The sequence below is a fragment of the Rhodnius prolixus genome, unplaced genomic scaffold (assembly GCF_049639745.1).
Source record: "Rhodnius prolixus isolate KJV_2025 unplaced genomic scaffold, Rpr scaffold_4, whole genome shotgun sequence".
NCBI lineage: Eukaryota > Metazoa > Arthropoda > Insecta > Hemiptera > Reduviidae > Rhodnius > Rhodnius prolixus.
This window is the reverse complement of record NW_027411614.1, coordinates 6,585,902-6,604,649: the sequence shown is the minus strand read 5'-3', so window position 1 is coordinate 6,604,649 and position 18,748 is coordinate 6,585,902. Positions and strand designations below refer to the sequence as shown.

At 36.5% G+C, this 18,748-nt stretch overlaps 1 protein-coding gene across 22 annotated transcripts in view; it reads left to right on the top strand.

The window, feature by feature from the left end:
• Nucleotides 1–18,748, top strand: part of LOC141456423 (uncharacterized) — a 617,068-nt gene that overhangs the window by 224,743 nt on the left and 373,577 nt on the right. For 3 of the 22 annotated variants that reach the window (XM_074132411.1, XM_074132392.1, XM_074132401.1), the window contains exon 2: nucleotides 2,586–2,651. The exons of the other annotated variants lie outside the window; for them this stretch is intronic. The gene's annotated coding sequence lies outside the window, so the exon portion shown is untranslated. The remainder of the gene's footprint in view (nucleotides 1–2,585; nucleotides 2,652–18,748) is intronic. 22 annotated transcript variants of the gene reach the window in all.

The following is an 18,748-nucleotide window of genomic DNA, read 5'->3' as shown; positions in this document are numbered from 1 at the left end:
GTTGTCGAAAGATCAGCGTGGAAGTATAGACATTACTACTGTACTTACTTTTTAACAAGGGTTTACATTAAGTCAATCAATGGCTGAAGTCAATGGAATCTGTGGCTAAAATAGCTGTGTTTAAAACCCCAATCTCGGCATTTATCTAATTAAATCACATGCTGTAATTGATCCTTATTAATTGATTAGTAAAATGTTACTGTTGAGTGAAAGAGAATAACATTATCAGTACTGTTAGATTAATAAATTGATAATAATGGTGGATATAAAAAAATTATCTCGATTAATCAAGGTTAAGATAGGACATAAAAGTGGGAGAACATCTGCAAGTGGCAGTGTGGTATAAAATCGATGTTAGAGCCGCTGTGTCCTGTCTCAGAAATGCGTAGTGTAGGAGAAAAGTAGGTATGAGAGTGACGACAACAGAGGGTTTGAAGGAACAGTGGTGGGTAGTACAGGATACATGCGGATGGTAGTACTAATAGGAGAAGCAGTGGGTCGTAGAACGGATTGGTTAGACATGGAAGGGTGGTTCCTCTCATTAGAATGTGTATCACGAAGCTGCCTGCTCTTCTAAGCAGCCGAGTCACGAGCTGTGGAGGAATGGGGATAGCCAGCCAGCCACTTTGCTCATACGGGCAAACTCTACCCACCTTCAGCTTCTCCAGAGCTAACTATCCGATCTGGTCTTCTGGTAAAAGTCGGCAATGGAATCTATCCCAAGGGAGAGAACATCTACAACCGTAGAAACTCCAAAAATCATCCTTACGCACCAACATCAGGCAAATTATAGCACATAAAGCAAATAGCGTACCCAGAGGGGTCGATTCAAATTTATTTTAATTAAAGTATGTTCTAAAATATATATTAAATATGAAGTATTCAATCTGCATATTTACCTGTTACCTGTCATTAGGGTAATTGCGGTAACTAAAATTTTGCAAAACGAATATTTTTATCTTAACAATTCTCAACCACTTTATTCTTGGGTACCCACCAATCAATTTCCTGCCTTCCTTAAATTATACAATTACGATGCAAAGTGAATCTATAGCATTTCATTCATTCATTAATTTGAATTCCACTAATTCCCAGTTTTCGCACACATTTAGCTCTGCCGCTTAATATGATTCCAGAACGTTTTACTTTGAATGAAATATTAATTGTAAATGTAACATTAATTAATGTCTAAAGCATTAAACATAATTCTGTTCATTTTAATGTCTTAATTAAATACGAGGGTCGTTTGAAAAGTCCGTGCAAAAATAAAAACTACTTAATTTTTTGGGGTAAACCTTTTTTATTTTTCAACGTAGTCTCCTTTTAGGCTTATACACTTCGTCCAACGCTGCTCTAGTTTGTTGATCCCTTCCGAATAATAGGATTTGTCCAAGTCTGAAAAATAGCCATTCGTTTCTGCAATCACCTCCTCGTTTGAATAAAATCTTCATATTTGGGAACAAATAGTAGTCCGAGGGAGCCAAGTCTGGAGAATAGGGGGGGATGTGAAACGAGTTGGAACCCTATTTCCATTAATTTTGCGACCACAACTGCTGAGGTGTGAGCTGGTGCGTTGTCGTGATGGAAAAGGACTTTTTTGTGGGCCAATCGTGGGTGTTTTTCTTGCAGCTCGGTTTTCAAACGGTCCAATAACGATGAATAATATGCACCTGTAATAGTTTTACCCTTTTCCAGATAGTCGATGAGGATTATTCCTTGCGAATCCCAAAAGACAGTCGCCATAATCTTTCCGGCCGAAGGAACGGTCTTCGCCTTTTTTGGCGCAGATTCCCCCTTGGTAACCCATTGTTTAGATTGTTCTTTGGTCTCAGGCGTGTAGTGATGTATCCATGTTTCATGCACAGTGACGAAACGACGCTTAAAGTCCTGCGGATTCTTCTGGAACAGCTGCAAACCGTCCTTGCAACACTTCACACGATTTCGTTTTTGGTCAAGCGTGAGCAATCGCGGCACCCATCTTGCGGATAGCTTTGTCATGTCCAAATGTTGATGCAAAATATTATGTACCCGTTCATTCGAGATGCCCACAGCACTAGCAATCTCACGCACCTTCACTCTTCTGTCATCCATCACCATATCATGGATTTTATCAATGATTTCTGGAGTAGTAACCTCAACAGGGCGTCCAGAACGTTCAGCGTCACTTGTGCCCATATGGCCACTCCGAAAATTTTGAAACCACTTATAAACTGTTCTAATCGAAGGTGCAGAGTCACCATAATGTTTATCAAGCTTCTCTTTAGTCTCCTGAGGCGTTTTGCCTTTCATAAAGTAGTGTTTAATCAACACATGAAATTCTTTTTCGTCCATTTTTTGAAAATCACTCGACTTCCTCGATTCAAACGAATGCCAAACACAAAGAAACAGACCGATCTGGCTGAAACTTGGTGTGTGTTCTTCCAAGAGATGCTACTAACTAAACATAACCTCGATACGCGCCAGTAGTGCTATCTCTCTGACTTTGCACGGACTTTTCAAACGACCCTCGTAAGATGCTTGGGTTTATTTGTGAAAATGTATCACACGATTTCCTAGACTTATGACACTTCTTTTCTTTGTTACAGGTATGTACGAATCCCTTTGACCCGAAAATATTTATTTTTTCTCTACTGGATTATTCTCATGTTCAGGTATATATATTATTAATTAATTTTATTAATGTAATTTAAGCTCTAGTCTATTGACTGTAAATTAGAATGGACTATGTTTTGTGCATATTCTCCTTTTTTGGGGGGCTATCTTATGATCGAAAGTAGTGATTAAAATGGAACCTAAGAATTGGCACCTGATGATTTAACGTATCAGAAACAGTTGATCATTTCTACATCATATTCACGCATAGTGCACTTCGCAGAGGCTGTCATTCTACGAACAAACACCGATAATAAGTGAGCTACAGATCACAGGGAGTTTGCATTCGTAGAGCTCTTTATAGTTCATCTCATTTATTTTTATTGTAGCTGTTGGCTGTTTAAATGGAGCGTCATTTCCATAGTTTTCTTTCGATAGTGTAAAACTATTATCACGGTGTATATACTGATGTTTATTCTAGGATTGCCCAGTAGACGAACTTGCTGAGGAGTGTTCCTGCAGTTTTAGCATAGTTACAGGTTTCTGTACCTCTGAACATCGTCTTGTAACCATTTTCCAGGCATAAGTTGGATGTACAGGTCTAGTTTCTATTGTTCCTTTTACTCTCAATTTGTGTTCCTTTAATTTAAGCTAGTTCCTTGCCCAAAGCATTCCTTTCTTGAACTTATAAGATCTTGTGATCAAAGAAGGGAGCTAATAAAAGGAGACATTCTGCTTTCCCCCTTTTTTCAACACATTTCTATTTATATTTTTTTCTCAACAGTGCCTCCGCCCTGATTTAGTATGTGGGGAATATTCAATCTAGGGAAAAATGAATGTTAAATAAGGTTGGATACATGGTTTCGTATCAAGAGAATGGCAATTGAAAATAAATATTAAAATAATATAATATGAATATTGACTTGACAATCTGGAGAACTGGGAATTGAAGGAACCCCTATAAGAAGTTGGAAAACTTTAATTATATGGATTCAATCATCGAGAAGGATGAGGAAGGATGAAAATAAAAGAATATGTATAGCGAGGAAGTTGAGGGGTTAAATTCGGCTGTAGCAGCCGTGCCGAGGACCTGGAATACCCTTTATCTCCAGCAACGGTATTTCTGGGGGAAAAAAAGAGCCTGTCAAACGTTTCCCTTTGGAAAAGAATGCCTAATCGAGAAATTAGAGATAGAGAGAGAACAAAAAGTGGAAAACGAAGAACAGTTTCCTCATTTTTAATTGTGGAAATAATCGGATTCTTTTTATGATTATCCATTGGGAAATCGTACAGAATTAATCGGACATTTTCTAGAATCGAAAGTATTGGAGTGGAAAGCAGTTTTACTGACAACTGTGAGTGGAGGAGATTAGGGTTGAGGGCGATATGAAGAACATCAAAAGGTGAATTCTCTCCTCTCTCTCCGGCTACTTCTCTTGTTAACACTTTGTTCTTATTGCTAACTTATTCTCTCCTCTCACAAATGTATGGGTGCTTTAATTAAATTTGAGGGGTGCCACGCTGTTTCCCCTACATTGCTGTCAGAACATTTTTTTTTTATTTCTTTTATTCTTTATTCATGAAACCTGAGTTGCGAAATATCGATTAGTGGTTACCCAGCTCTTTCGTTTTTATTCATTTCTTATACAGACGAAAGGCTTTTTTCCGATTTATTTTTATCTACCCTGTGGGGTCAACAGTGAACCCGGAAATGAAGTCAGAGCGAATCAAGCAGAAGGGTGCTCTAAAACATTTTGGGTAAATAACAGTAGTAAAGCAAATTTATTTTTTTTTTTTGGAGAAACACACATTTATTTTTGGTTTGATGATTTTTCGACCTACGACCTCGTACTTCTTAGTTTTTCTTTTTCTCCGATGCCGTTAATAGGGAAGTTAATTCTCTTCTTCAGTGCTTGAAAGTTGTTGATTTTGAGTACATCTGAACCTTCCTTAAGCGCTCAGAACTTACTAAGTGCAAAATTCCTAGAAAAAGGCAACAAAAGAGTCAGAAAGGTTCAGATGTATCGATTCATAACAATATAACTTCCAAACTTAACTCACATGACAACTCTAATAGTTTCTTCAACTTTACATTATGACTCAGTTGTGTCTATCATTCAACTTCTCCCCAGAAAAATCCATTAAATTCCAACAATCCTGTTAAAAATATTTGCTGCGAAATCACTAACCAAACTCAAACCGTCGTTCTTTTTTTTTAGCGCCTGAAATCTTTCTCTAAACAACCAAAAAAATAACCCCAAATTTCAAAGCTCTTAGAAAGCTACTGTGTAAAAAGTAGCCTCACCCTGTAAGCAATTATTCTCAGACTTAAAGCTCTAAGCCCATTTTTAATGCACCTAATTATTACTTAAGCCTTTAGAAGGATACTTAAAAAGTTGAGTTTATTTTAAATCATCTTGCCTATTTCTTCGGTAAATGTTTTTAATTAAAAATTATTGGCCTATCTTCGGTAGGCATTTAATAAATATAATTGATAAATTCGTAAAAATGAAAATACATCCAAATTAATGCCTTGGATACAAATTAGAGTTACAGGCGATTTTCGGTATGTCCATAAAAGAGACGTATTCTTACTGGCGATTCACTAAACAGTTTTTTTTGTTTACTTCCAAATCAGTTACTGATTCTTCCCTCAGTTCGAGAAAGGACGAAAAATCAGGGCAGTCGGTAACTGATAACTGTAGATCCAAGCATGTTCTAGAATACTCGTACATAGTACAAAGCTTTGGTTCAAAATATTGTTTAACGAATGAAGTGAAAATAAGGACAGAAAGTGTTAAAAACTCTTCCAACTTGAGAAATCAACGAACCAATAGATTTCCACATCATTCCGGTATTCCCACGCGCTAAGAGTGCAACGCTCGTCCCACCTACACCTTATCTAGTGCCCAGCGTTTACATTCTTGCTGATGTCATATTTATTATTTACCAGTATGTCATTTCCAATCCAATTTAAGCTAACTACCTCGAATAGTACAGGGTTATCTAAACTGAATTAGTTGAAGAACTTTCCAACCAACTAACAGGTTAAGCGAACAGATAAGTTCTGCAAGCAAGCTCTTTTAAAGAGTCAAAAGACTGATTTTCAGTAAAAAAGAAACAGGAAGGATTGACCAGTAGATCTAAGAGAGAGTCAAGAACCGCAGAAAGGTGTTTTACGTTCTTAAGAGGAGTTCCCTGAGCGACAACAAAGGAACAATAAGGGAAATGAGCGTTTTGAGTGAATTGTGGATATTCATTTCAATAGGATGGTTCTTTGAACGAGCAGTTGAATGGTTGAAGGAAAACAAAGATACACCGATTATTGGCTGACTGGAATATTACCATTACCACGAAGTTGCATGTAAGATGATTATGCAGAAATGATTTAGGAGACAGGTTTTGGCCAGATCGCGAGATTGCAAGAAGGTATATTCGTCAAGGTAATGTGTGAAATGATTTTCGGCTAAGAAGCTGGTGGGGACATACTAGAAGAACCTTCAAGGATAGACAGTTCTACTGGACTCTTTGCAATACTTTTGTAGACGAAAACGCTCTAGAAGATGGAAGGTTATGAAATAGATGGGACTACAACGAAACAAAAAAAGTAAAACAGTTTCCCAATCCAAGATTCTCTACCAAAGAACCAATTACTACAAATCGCAGTCTACTATCCACTAATCTCTTCATTTCCCACATAACCGGAACTACAACATTTAAATGAAGAAAATTCCATAACTCAGGGCACTTCAAAGCGGATATATTGGTTGTTATCTAAAACCTGTACATTGCAATATTACAACAGCTTCTCTTAATAAAGTAAGAATGGTAAAATCGTGAAAATTTAATCTGGGATATCTGATCGCCTTAATTCTTAATGTATATCTCAGAAGAATGTATTGTATCAGAGAGTGAGAGGGCGGAAGAATGACTGGGAAAGAGATAGTACAATTTGGCAACTGTATAGAACATAAAGAAAGAAACTGAGGAAGAAATATAGACAAGAAATAAGCAGCAGATGGCTTTACTCCTTGTGATGAAAGGACAAACTTCTTAGTTAATGGTCTTTTGTTCCAGTACGAGGAATCTAAAATTAAATCTTTATCCCCAGAACAAGAAATGAAATGGTTGTATAACCATAAATAAATTACCTACATTCATAGTGAGTATGTAGAGACACAAATATTTCCTCATCTTTCAGTGAGATGTAAGAGATGAGAAAGAAACTGGGCGCCAGTGGAGAGAAACCATTGGGTTTTAGAAAAGGAGATTAGAAAAGGAAGACACAACTCTTTCCCTGTCTTTGTCAATTTGAACGCACAACTCAGCAATTTTTACCGAGCAACCCCTCGACATTATGCAAACAAGCGGATCCACTGTAATGTATTTTCATCGTCAAACCTCTTTATTTCTATATTTATTTGGTGCCACCGTGTTTTTTCGCCCTTTGTCGTTTACTGACTTAATTTTTCGTATTAAACATTTGTGTTATTGATTGATTAACCTTTATATACTCTAAAAAAAATGTTCATTACCCATTTTTAGACTTTGTGTTTTTTAGCTCTCGATCTAACTGTTTGGATGGAATTGAAGTGTTTTTAGAATATACAAATACGATGGCACCACGTTTTCTTTTAAAATTGCATATTATTATTCTAGAAGTTTACTCTAAGGCATAGGACCTACGCTAGGATCATGAGCGGGCCTCTATCCTACCCGATACCAAATTCTACCTCTTATCCAATTTCCATATCCACTGTTCACAATGGTTACTCCTAAACCTACCAGTCTCGTTATAGTACCTTCTCAAACCAATTAGAGACAGGTTTATGAATCTCCACTTCAAAAAATATCCTCAGTCTGCATTGCATAAAGCGCGATCATTACCCAAGATAGTGAGCCACTGACTCTATACACTTTTCTCAGAACTGCACTGAAGCCTGCAGTTAAAGCTTTAATGCTAAACAATAGGCAAGCTATTGGTGCTTACCCGACAATCAGCGCCTCTATGCTTCTTAGATACTTCCTTCTCTGTTTGATAAGCTCGAAAGAATTCTTAGGCTTACAATTCTGTATAAATCTTTTCGATTGGCCGTAAGAGTTGCCATTTCATTTTTCATTTCTAGTAATTCTCATCTATGATGGGGGAGGCTTTGGGTTTACAAAGGGTTTAGAAGAAGCAATCTTCACCAACTCATCATCTTCTTTTAATTACCCCGGATTCCTTGAGGTACCCAGAAATGGTTGCCACTGCTTTCTTGTGTCTTAATTCATTAAATATTTTCTTAACACTTTTGAATTATACGCTTATTATTAATACACAAGGTTTTCCCTTGTTTTTAGGCCTACGCTTTTCTGCTGTGAATCTTCCATAAAGTGGATCAAGTTTACTAAACCCCGACACTGTTAAGTGCCCTTAAATCCAGTTCACTCAAATATGGAAGTCTTATCTAAAAATTCTTAAATAAATCCTTTCATCTTCTCCTAAAGTCTGTTCTAGTTCAAAGTACAGGATCTACTTTTGTGATTACTTTATTTTATACACTTTTTTCTTGCTTCTTCAACATATTTTTCATCCACTAACTTGGGATAGATAGATAGATTTTAGTAGGGCGGCCCACCAAGGCCTACACCACTGCGACCTCTTTAGATCTATTGTGGCTCCCACCACTCTAGAGCTCGCCCTTCAGACCCGTCCGTTTAATCAGACTCTTAACGCTTTCTGGACCGAATTATTATACAGAAAAAAATGCAAAAAATATGCAGACAAAAATGTAAAAATCACGACTTGTGCCGCCTCAACAGACATGAAAAAAAACTAAAATGATGCCAATTGTATCATTTGGCCAAAATTAAGCATGAACTAATACATTTTAAACTAGTGATGCCATACGGCAACATCTAGCTGGAAAGGGTTAATTCTGGAGAGCGACTCTTGGGTAAAGCTCCTCAGGCCTTGGTTTTTCCTCCCCGAGAAGTAACATCCTTAGCCAAACAAGCCCCTCACACTGACACAACACGTGCAGAATGTCGCGCCCTCCTCCTCCTCCTCCTGACAGACCTTGGGATAGTAATAGTGTTGATATAAACCATTTTATTTTCAAGTTAAATCCATTTAAAAATGAGGAAAAAACTGCAGTTGCTTTAATTAAAAGTTTGGTATCCATAAACTTTAGTATACTAGGAAGGGATGAGCTTAGATTTAAGATAATTAATTAGTTTTCTACGTTGAAAGATAAAAAAAATCGTGATAACAATGATTAATGAGTTTGGACCAGGGTAAGAATATTGTTGTACCTTAAACTTGTTCATCAACACGGGCTGTGGTTGAGACGGTAGTGGAAATCTCTCGCTGTTCGGGCTTATAATGAATTATATACCATTACCGTGTGTGTGTTGTGCTACCAGTTTATATAAATACTTCGAACCATAAAACACTGTAGGAGAATAGAGAAATATCTTGTTATTAAGATAAATGTTGGTACCATTGTGCGGTTTGTGTTGCAAGGAGAATTTAGCCGCAAGAGCTGTTTTTCACTGTATATTGACTGGTGGTTTTATGCACTAGATTTTAGAATATAATTTATTTTATGGAAATTCATGTTTGAACACTACACACCACCACATGTACAACTAATCTAGTTTATGAGTGTGTTTAATGCACCCAGACAACAACAACACTGGTGCTTTCATGAAAACCATTTTAATATTATGAGTTGGTTTCCCACTTACCACAATATCCACCTGCATAACTGTACCACCAACTTGGGTTCTGATATAGTAGTTTTACAACTTCCACGAAATTAATTTACCTACTAATACTTCTTTAGTGTTTTTAATTACTGTTGCTGAAACATAAAATTTGCACCTACATTCTCCTATTTCCGTTTCTCTAGAGAAAGAGATGGAGCCCAGGGCTATATACCCAACGACTGCTCAAAATATTCCCTTCTTTTAAAAAGGTCTTGAGGTTTTTATACTTAAATCGTTTAACTAACTAATTATAGTGTAACTAATAAATATGATTACAAAGTGTAATAATTCCTCTAATATCGCAGAAAAGAGCTTGAGAATCGTTGTAGGCAATTCTTTATTTATTTTTTACAATAGTTGTTATTTATATTAACGTAAACATATGATAATCAAACCATTCACACATACTTGAACATCCGTTTCTTTACACAAGTTGCAAAAACACGATACAGAAAATTCCATCTTAACATTCAATCACATCACAATCCCACTTGTACAACATCTGTCCTCCAGAACATTACCAGACAACACTTCTAGACGTTTTAAAAGACAGGTGGCCTCGCGATCTCCTCTCGGATGAAGAGAGTCAGTAGAATGTTGTTGGAATGTTACCGCTGGGTAACTAAAAATAAAAGTAATCGCCTCTTTTTTCAGGCGGGGCTTAACGTCCAACTACCAATTAGGTGTACGGAGGCTATTAGCAAACATACTTTACTGTAAATTTCAATTTATTAACCATTAAATAAATTCCAAGGCCTAGAGACCGGGAATCGAACCCAGTACCACAATACATATTAGCTTCGCAGGTCTCGCCTCTAACCGCTCGGTTAGATTATTTCGCTCGACATAATTAATTAAGTTAGTAACTATATGAATATATAGTTTTCGTGACCGCAAATTGTTAAACTGAAACAGTTTCTGTAACTCAACCAACCCGCATAACCACGCCCTGAAGAGGACAATATATTTGTCGAAACGTTGGCAAAAAGACGAGTTGTTTTATTTGACCGATTCCTCGCAAATCCTCCATCATAAGGTTAGTAACTATATTACATATCTCCACATTTAAATTTATTACACCTGGGTCTTTTCTGAATTATAATCCTGACCGAGTTATACTCGCTGATTCTTGGCCTAGCTCCCTGGGCCATTTCCGCAACTTCTTTTACTTGTCTCGTTCGATCAACTTGTTGGTGAGACTCAATATTCTCTGATCCTGCCTTTAGTAATTGATCGATATGTCGCCTCCACACAGCTAATCGCCCCCCAGTTTATCGCCTAGTTTTTAAGAGCCTCGAGATTGTACGAAAGGATTAGAGCAGTATGGAACTTGTGATATATTGGCGAGTTCCTGTACGAAGTGAATGTTGAGGTCTTAGTGAAGAGTGTGGTTAGTCACTGTAGAAAGGAGCGTCATCAGCTATCTGTAGGAGTAGTTTTGACTGAAATGTTTGTATAGTCCGTATGTTTGTAGGTTTGACTGAACTCTACAACTCTAGTCCATAAGTCTACATTTTAAAAACATCAAGTGTTAATTTAAATTTCATAAAATAATGAAATTTGATTGATTGATTGAATGTAAATATTTTTGTCTGTTTGTTTAACAAGAAAAGAGAAAATAAATGAATAATATAACAACCTGGTTTCACAAAATAATATGAAATCTGTGAATAAGTGAACCAGTATATTCTGGATGTGAGGAGGAAATTTGAAAATGAAAAATGTTATATTTGGTCGGTTCCTGAGGGGGGAGGCGAATGAACTTTTGATATAGGGTGGGATCAATGGAGTTTGGACGTACCTCTGATCAAGCGGAGGGTGGTAGAAGAAATGAACTATGCTTCAGTTTTGATTAGAAATATACTGTGTATTTGTATTTGTGTGTTTTTTCTGGTCACAGTATATATGTTTGTATATACTGTTTTATATATATATATATTATATAACAAATAACTTTTCATTGAAATTGTATGTGTGTGGGAAACGGCAATATATTCGGCTGACCACTATTTGTGTAATGTTACTTTTCATAGCTTTCCCATAATGTCGGCTTCTTTTATAAATGAAATGGAAAAACATGTCATAAATCATTATATTTGTATAACTTTTCGTAAAAACCAGTAAATCCACTTTTTATTCTTCTTATAGATAGATATAAAGGATATTTGAGTTTATAACAATGTGAGAACCTACATTCTTTTTTTTTTGTTTCCTGCTGATAAGGATATATCCTACAGGAAATATTAGTTTTATGGTCTACTGAGACAGAAAAAATGATAGTGGATTGTGTATGTCCATCGTAAATAAAAAAAAAGACAGTTCGCAGAAGTTGATGTCAAAGGTTTTTTGTTAAAAAAAGAAAATCTGTTATATCAGGAACTAGGCCATTTTATTGGATCAATTTTTCCCAGTATTTTTGGCCGTATCTATAATTTTCGTAGGGTTTCACAATGTCGAGTAAAAGAGGAACTGCTGGATGCAGTGATTTGAAACTTTCAGTCAAGTCTAAACATTTATTCGTAGGATATGATTTATTTTGAAGACAGTTTTACTGCTAACATAATACTCGAATCGCTAGCGATTCAACGTAGTCTTCTTTTTTTGCTCAGTATTGTGCTTAAATTAAATTGGCTTAGAGCCAGTAAGTACTCTAGTATCCAAAATGATATACTATTACGATTTCACAAGTAACATCAGGATATCGATAGCCTCTTATATCAGTTGCAAAATAATGTATTACAGCATTTACGCTTATTGGATGTATAATGCTGAGTGCCACAATTATTTTGGCTCCGTTCCCAAATGATGTCACATTTTAGTTTTGTTAGATAAAAAAAGTTGACGCAACAGAGATCTTTGTTTATCTTAGCTAAACGATCAAGAACTGTTATTAGTTACTTCGGAAATACAGCTATTGAGAGTATTGAGATTTTGTATTTTTTGAAAAATAGCTTTTTGCTGTAGACTGGTAAGAAAAATAACTTTTCATTAAAGAAAAATTAATGGAAATTTACTGATTAGTTACTTCCGTAATCAAAAAGGTATGAGTGAAAAATCTGCTGATTAAAATATATGTTTTAAACAAGATTACTTATTAAACTACATTTACGACCCCGTAGGGGGAAGTGGACTAGCCACTTCTTCAGGGATCTTGGCGTCCCTGTGGGTACCCTAGCCTAAAAACAAGAACAACACTAACACTAGACTTGTCCCAACATTCGCATAGTACGTATAGGGCATGCAGAGGTAGTGTTCTTTACTGGGATTCAACGAACCATTAGGTAAGCTCGTAACACATTATCATACTAACAACCATTCACCCTGAGGCTTTAATTGATAGACAGCACTCTAACAAACTCTTGAGAGCAATATTGCGCCCACTGAATCCCAGAGTGCTCCTTTCTATGTTTTCGAGACTAATTTCTATGTAACGAACCACACAATCCACTCCATTCATCTCAGACCTGTCCTGATACTGTCCTGAATACGAGGTGGTGGCTACTAAATAACGTGACTAGCTGTAAAACATTTTATTTTAAATTTATATATATTTAGTTATTATCACCTTCAATATACACCCCTCCTCTATCCCTAAAACGCTCCATGCGATTTTACTATTGTTCGAAACAGTGCTGGAAGTCTTTTTCCCCTGCATGACGCGTGCCGCTTTTTCTTTCACAGCTTCAAAGGACGACTGAAATTGTGTTACTTTTAATGCAGATTTGACTTTAGGGGACAGACAAAAGTCAAATGGGGTCAGGTCAGACGAATAAGGCGGATGGCCTAAAACTGGGATGTTGTACTTGGCTAGAAACGTCTTCTTGACAGACAATGCAGTGTGAGCTGGCGCGTTGTCTTGATGGAGAACCCATGACTTGTTCTTCCACAAATCGGGTCGTTTTTTCCTTACTCTTTCAATAAGTTGAGCAAGCACCTCACGGTAGTAATGTTGATTAATTATAATCGATATTTTCATCCGTTTTGGACGTGGAAGGGCGACCCGGGCGGTCATCATCTCCGACGACTTCTCGGCCATTTTGGAAACGCTTGAACCACTCAAAAACTCGCGCGCGTGATTAACATTCATCGCCATAAACTTTTTTTTAATAAAAGATAAGTTTGAGTAGCGATTTCACCAAGTTTCATGTGAAATTTCACAATTCATTGCTCTACAACATGTGTAGTATAATGTTTTCGGCAAAACGAAACTAACACCTCTTACACAAACGACAGTTCCGGTCAGACAGATTTCTGTACAAACACGTGAGACGCTGCAATCGAAAGAGAAGGCTTTACGCTGCACAGCTGTCGGTCGTTAGGATTTGGCAAATGCATAGTTCTTCTGTAGCAGCATCAGTCTGGTTATTTAATAGCCGCACCTGGTAATTCCCATTATTTCAATTCGTAACATGACGAACCCGTACACTCCTGTCTAAACCTCATCATAGTCTGAAGTGGAGTGGCTGCACGACCATTTAAATAGTCTCCGTTCAAGCTACACACGCCAATTTATGTATTTCATTTCATTTTATTTATTTTTAATGTACTTGTACATATTATTTGGGTATCAGCCATCAATTTTGCTTATTTTACAGCGTACAGTTGAAGAATAAATGGAACGAAAAGGAAACATAACATTATTTAAACTCCAAATTATCGGATTACGTTACTAGTTACGTGTAAATCTCCGTAAGGCACGTTACGCACAATACCATGACAGTTGGCTTAAAGGTGTTTTCTTTGGAGAAGGGATAAATTGGCAAGTTCCAATTCCTGAGGGCTTAATTAGCAGCAGGAAACATGTCCTGGCTGACAGCTAGTACTCCTATTTTCTTGGGAAGGTATTGAATACAAGTTGTATGTTACCTTCATCATGCGAACTATGTAATATGCTTGCAGAATAATAACTCCAGATATGGATTTTATACATTAGCTGGCTTAGTTATAGAAGAATAGCTCTACAGTACACAGAACGGCTGACATATTCTCAAGCATTGATGTACGTACAAAGAATAGCTATACATATTCACCAGAATGCAGCACAGTGGCTGTTGGCTTTCAGTTGGCTCACATCACAGCCGGTATCACCATTTCCTGCTTTTACATTATGAATACGGAAAGCCCTGTGTAAAAGGGAAGGCTAAAGAACTTCCAGACTGTGAGGTAAAAGGGCCCTTTAGGTTATTCATATTGGATCCCTTTTGCCTATTAGTCACACTTCCGCCGGAGCCATACTGAAACTCACTGTTAGTGAAAATTCCACTCAGCTAGGCTGCGTTCTTTCATTTTTCTCCTTACATACATTTATTGTTCTGTTTATCTTTTATGTTTCTTTATAAACTGTTAATATTAATGAAAAGTTAAAACATAGAAATACCATATGTTGATTTTTTTTCTCCAATGGTCAAATTCAAATAAGGATAGTTAATAGTTTGGACATGAAAATATAGTTTTGGATTTCTTAGTTTGAAAAATAGTTTGATGAATTTTCTCCCGCTGCACCTTAAAAAACAAAAAGTTGTAAAGTTTTTTATTTCATTTATGTAGATGCTGCCACAATTTTTTCTTTCAACAGGATATCCTGAACTGCGAGGTTTTTTTTTTATAGAAGCTAACCACTTTCTGGAGCCAACTCACTCTACAATGCCCTCCCTAAATATTGTGGAGAAAGCTCCTCTAAGAGAATTCTGGATAGGGGAGTTTCATCTGCTGTACACCTGTGGTGCCTATGTGCACCTATGCTATGGTACCTGTGCACGCCGCCCAACGTTTACCAGAATTCCATAGGATTGGTTGCCCACAGATTAAAGAGAGTACCGAATTTTCCAGACAATTTCTTGGAAGAGATAGGAGCCTCTCTGGCGTCCTATTTATTCTTCTTTGCAAAGTGCTTCCAGATATCCAAAAACTCTCTACGGAAGTACTCTATGAAAATAACAGGATGTAGGGATCCTGCAGGGTTGGAATAGACCCTAAATTGAGAACCCTTCTAATCTTTCAGAGAAGATATGTCCCACTCCAATAGCCAGAAACCACCCAGCCTTCCTGATGGAAGAGAGAGGAGCCGGCATGTGTTCAGATGACCACTAGCTTAAAGCTTTAGCACGCCACCCTAAAGTTAGGGTATATCCTTTTTCAACGACCCTACATTTAGGGTTACTTTTCCCTAGGGAGTTAAATAAATGCTTGCAAAAGGATATGACTATTGTATTTTTATTTCTATTTATTTAAGACGGTGCCCAATTCAGGGAACACACCATACAACTGTTGCAAAGTTCTCAGCTTTATTAAATATGAGCCAGAGAGGGCGGAAGTGGCGAAACAGGAAGTAATGAGTGAAGTTTAGTGGATATTTCCTTTTCCAGCAACCTCCTTCAATTGCTGCTGGCCAAAACTTCTTGTGTAAAGAGTTAAGCACTGGAGGAGCTTTATTATTTGAAAAAGCTTCTGTTTATTTAACATAAATTAACTTTATTTTACCGACTCCTAATGTCAATACTATTTAGTGGTAAGTTTCTTTCAGAAGTTTTTTCTCAGTTAATAAGTATAAACAAGTCCGGATCGAAAACAATATGCCGTAAGTGGATGGAAACATTACTTTTACTTTTCAGACTCAAAGTTTCTGTTTTGTTGGAACATTCTTTCGTATTATTTCCATTTTACTTTGGGCAAAACGAACATAAATTTATTATTTAACGTTTACTGTAACTGTCAGATTTTTAATTTCGTTTTTTCAACTTGGAAGTTTCAGTTAATGTTAAATATTAATTATTATCCTCAATGTCATTAGTTTTGCCTATATTCCCAGACGATCTACGTTCATTTCAAACTTATTCACTGGGTATTTAAAGATTAGGAGAGAAAAGTCAATATATTGAGTTTTTAATTTGGGCAGTATGAAAGCTTGTAAGTCATGGAAGGTTTAGTAAAGGAGAAGAAAAAAACTCTTTTTTGACCCTTTTTATCCAAACCAATAGAAGTGCCCTTACTTCTCTACTCGTCAACATACCCAATTACTTAACTACCAACCCTAACGAATGATATAGGAAACCCTAATTATAATGTTTACTGCTGACAATCATTCCCCTGCATTTTATGTTCTTGAAACTCCTTGCACCTTAACCCTGCTCTATAGGAAACCTTTCCTCAATCTATAAATTATATTCAAACCAATCAGTCGCATTGCCTCTAATCACTAATTACTCTCTGTTCTGCTAGTTAAAGGAGCCGATGTGGAAATGCTAAGTACGTATAGACTTATTTTCTAACAATATACCATTGGTGTGGCTCACATGAAAACCTGAATGTGCTTACAATCTCCACCTGACGTCATGGTCTGAGCGTCATTAAAAATAATAATAGTTTCGGCGGTTTCACGTTTATACTACGCTGGAAATGCTTATCCCGCTCTCAAGACCTTCATATTGTGCCATTTTCTGTTTAACTGGCCACGTCTAGTTACTTAAGAAATCTCTGAAGGAATCGTCGTACAGCTTAGTAAGACTAGTAAAGTAAAAAAATCAATCAAAACTTTAAAATCTAAATTGGGAAAATTTGTCGCAAATTTTTCACGATAGAATAAAGAAAAAGTAAATATTTTAATCTGTTATTGTAGGTAATGAAAGTGGCTTTCCACAGCGTACACACCAGCTTTCTGTTTTGAGTGGAAAAGTAGGTAAATAGTAGGCGCCCTTGGTGCCACTAAATGGGCTTTAAAACGCTTTGCTGAAATAAAGGACGAGCTTGTTTGGTGTGGTAACTCATACTGGTAGCCATTTTGATTGTCTCTCAGAGCTGTGTGTGTGTGTGTGTGTGTGTGTAAAGGGCCATTTATTTTCATTGGAAAGTCCATTTCTCCTCCATACCTTTGGCCGTGGCTCAGAGTAAAGCTGTCCTGAGTCCTGCAGCATGGATACTAACTAAAGGTTGAATGTGGAGAAAAGTACCTAAATGGTTGTTGCTATGTGTTAGTGGTGTTAGTACAGAAAGGGTGGAAAGCACATTGTCTCCAGGGGATGGCCAGAAACGAGATCTCCACTTCACTTAGCCCTGACTGCCCTTTTTCTTTTTTTTTTTTTTTGGAGGTGGCCTGTCCTAGCAGAGGTGGCAGATATATCTCGTAGTTCTCCCGCATTTCACAGTTTTCTCTCGCCAAGTTTAATAGTGGTTCGCTCGCTTGAATCCCGCTTTTTGCTTTTTGGTTCTCCGTTATATTTCGTCAACCATCTCATCATCTACTAAACTTTTCTTGTTTCCCAATTTGAAACTCTCACTTATATACTTTGTTTCTCCTGGATTCGCTTATCATCCTAGGCAGTTTTACTCAAAACAGCTTTGCATTTTGTTTTTACTAGAGTCGAATTTTTTTACATTAGTATCCTAAAGGTTCCTATCTACTGCAGGTCTCTGAGTGATTCCAAGTAACTATTTTGCGAGTATTGGGTTTTAGGGATGCTTTTTTAATTTAGATTAGATTTAAAAAGGGAGTGACTGTAAAGAATAAACTCTCTAGAGCAGTGGTTCTTAATCTTTTCAAAGACGCGGAACACAATTATGTATATATTTTTCTCGCGGAACATTAAAAAATTGGAAATTCGGTATTTAGCAAGAACTTAAAATTAATGAATAATAAAAAATCTAATATAATTTTCAAAAAAGATGTATGTGTATTAATTAAAATTAAAAAGTATAAATTATTACATAGTTTTAAAAAATAAATTCTGAAAATGAACATAAAAGTACGTTGCTACAAATAAGAAAAAGAAAAAGAATCTTTTAATGAGAAATATGTGGCTGGCTATTCTTACATATTGGAACAACATCCGGTCTGATTTGAGATAGAGCTACCCTCATTTCCTCTTCTGTATTAGTAAGTCTTTCTCTTTTCTTGGCTTTTATGTTGGTTAATGTTGAGGAACCCAACTCGCAAAGATAAGATCTTGAAAATTGTAGTAAAACTTTGAGTGCCTTTCTTGACAAAGCTGGGCATTCTTTTTGGATAGAAATTCAAAAGTCATCAACAGTTGCTTCTAAAAATTTCATTTTAAGGGTACGGTCTGTTGACAGAGAAACTAATTCTTCTTCTTCTTGTAAGGAAAATTGAGCTTCTTGTAAGGTAAAGACTATGACTTAAAAAAAAGATAGGCCAGCTTTGGTAATAGAAAATTCAAATTTAAAAAAAAGGAACGATATTTTGTTTTCGTATCTTTCTTAAGTTTCTAAATTTCAATACATTTAAAATTGAAATTTCGTGGAACACTTGGACCATATTCGCGGAACACCGGTTAAGAACCACTGCTCTAGAGTCTTAACGATCTAATTGAGGTTCCTTCAATGGATTTTTGTAGTTTTACAGTGTGGAATAAGCTACAGTTTGATTGTGGTGTCACATAATCCTTGTTGC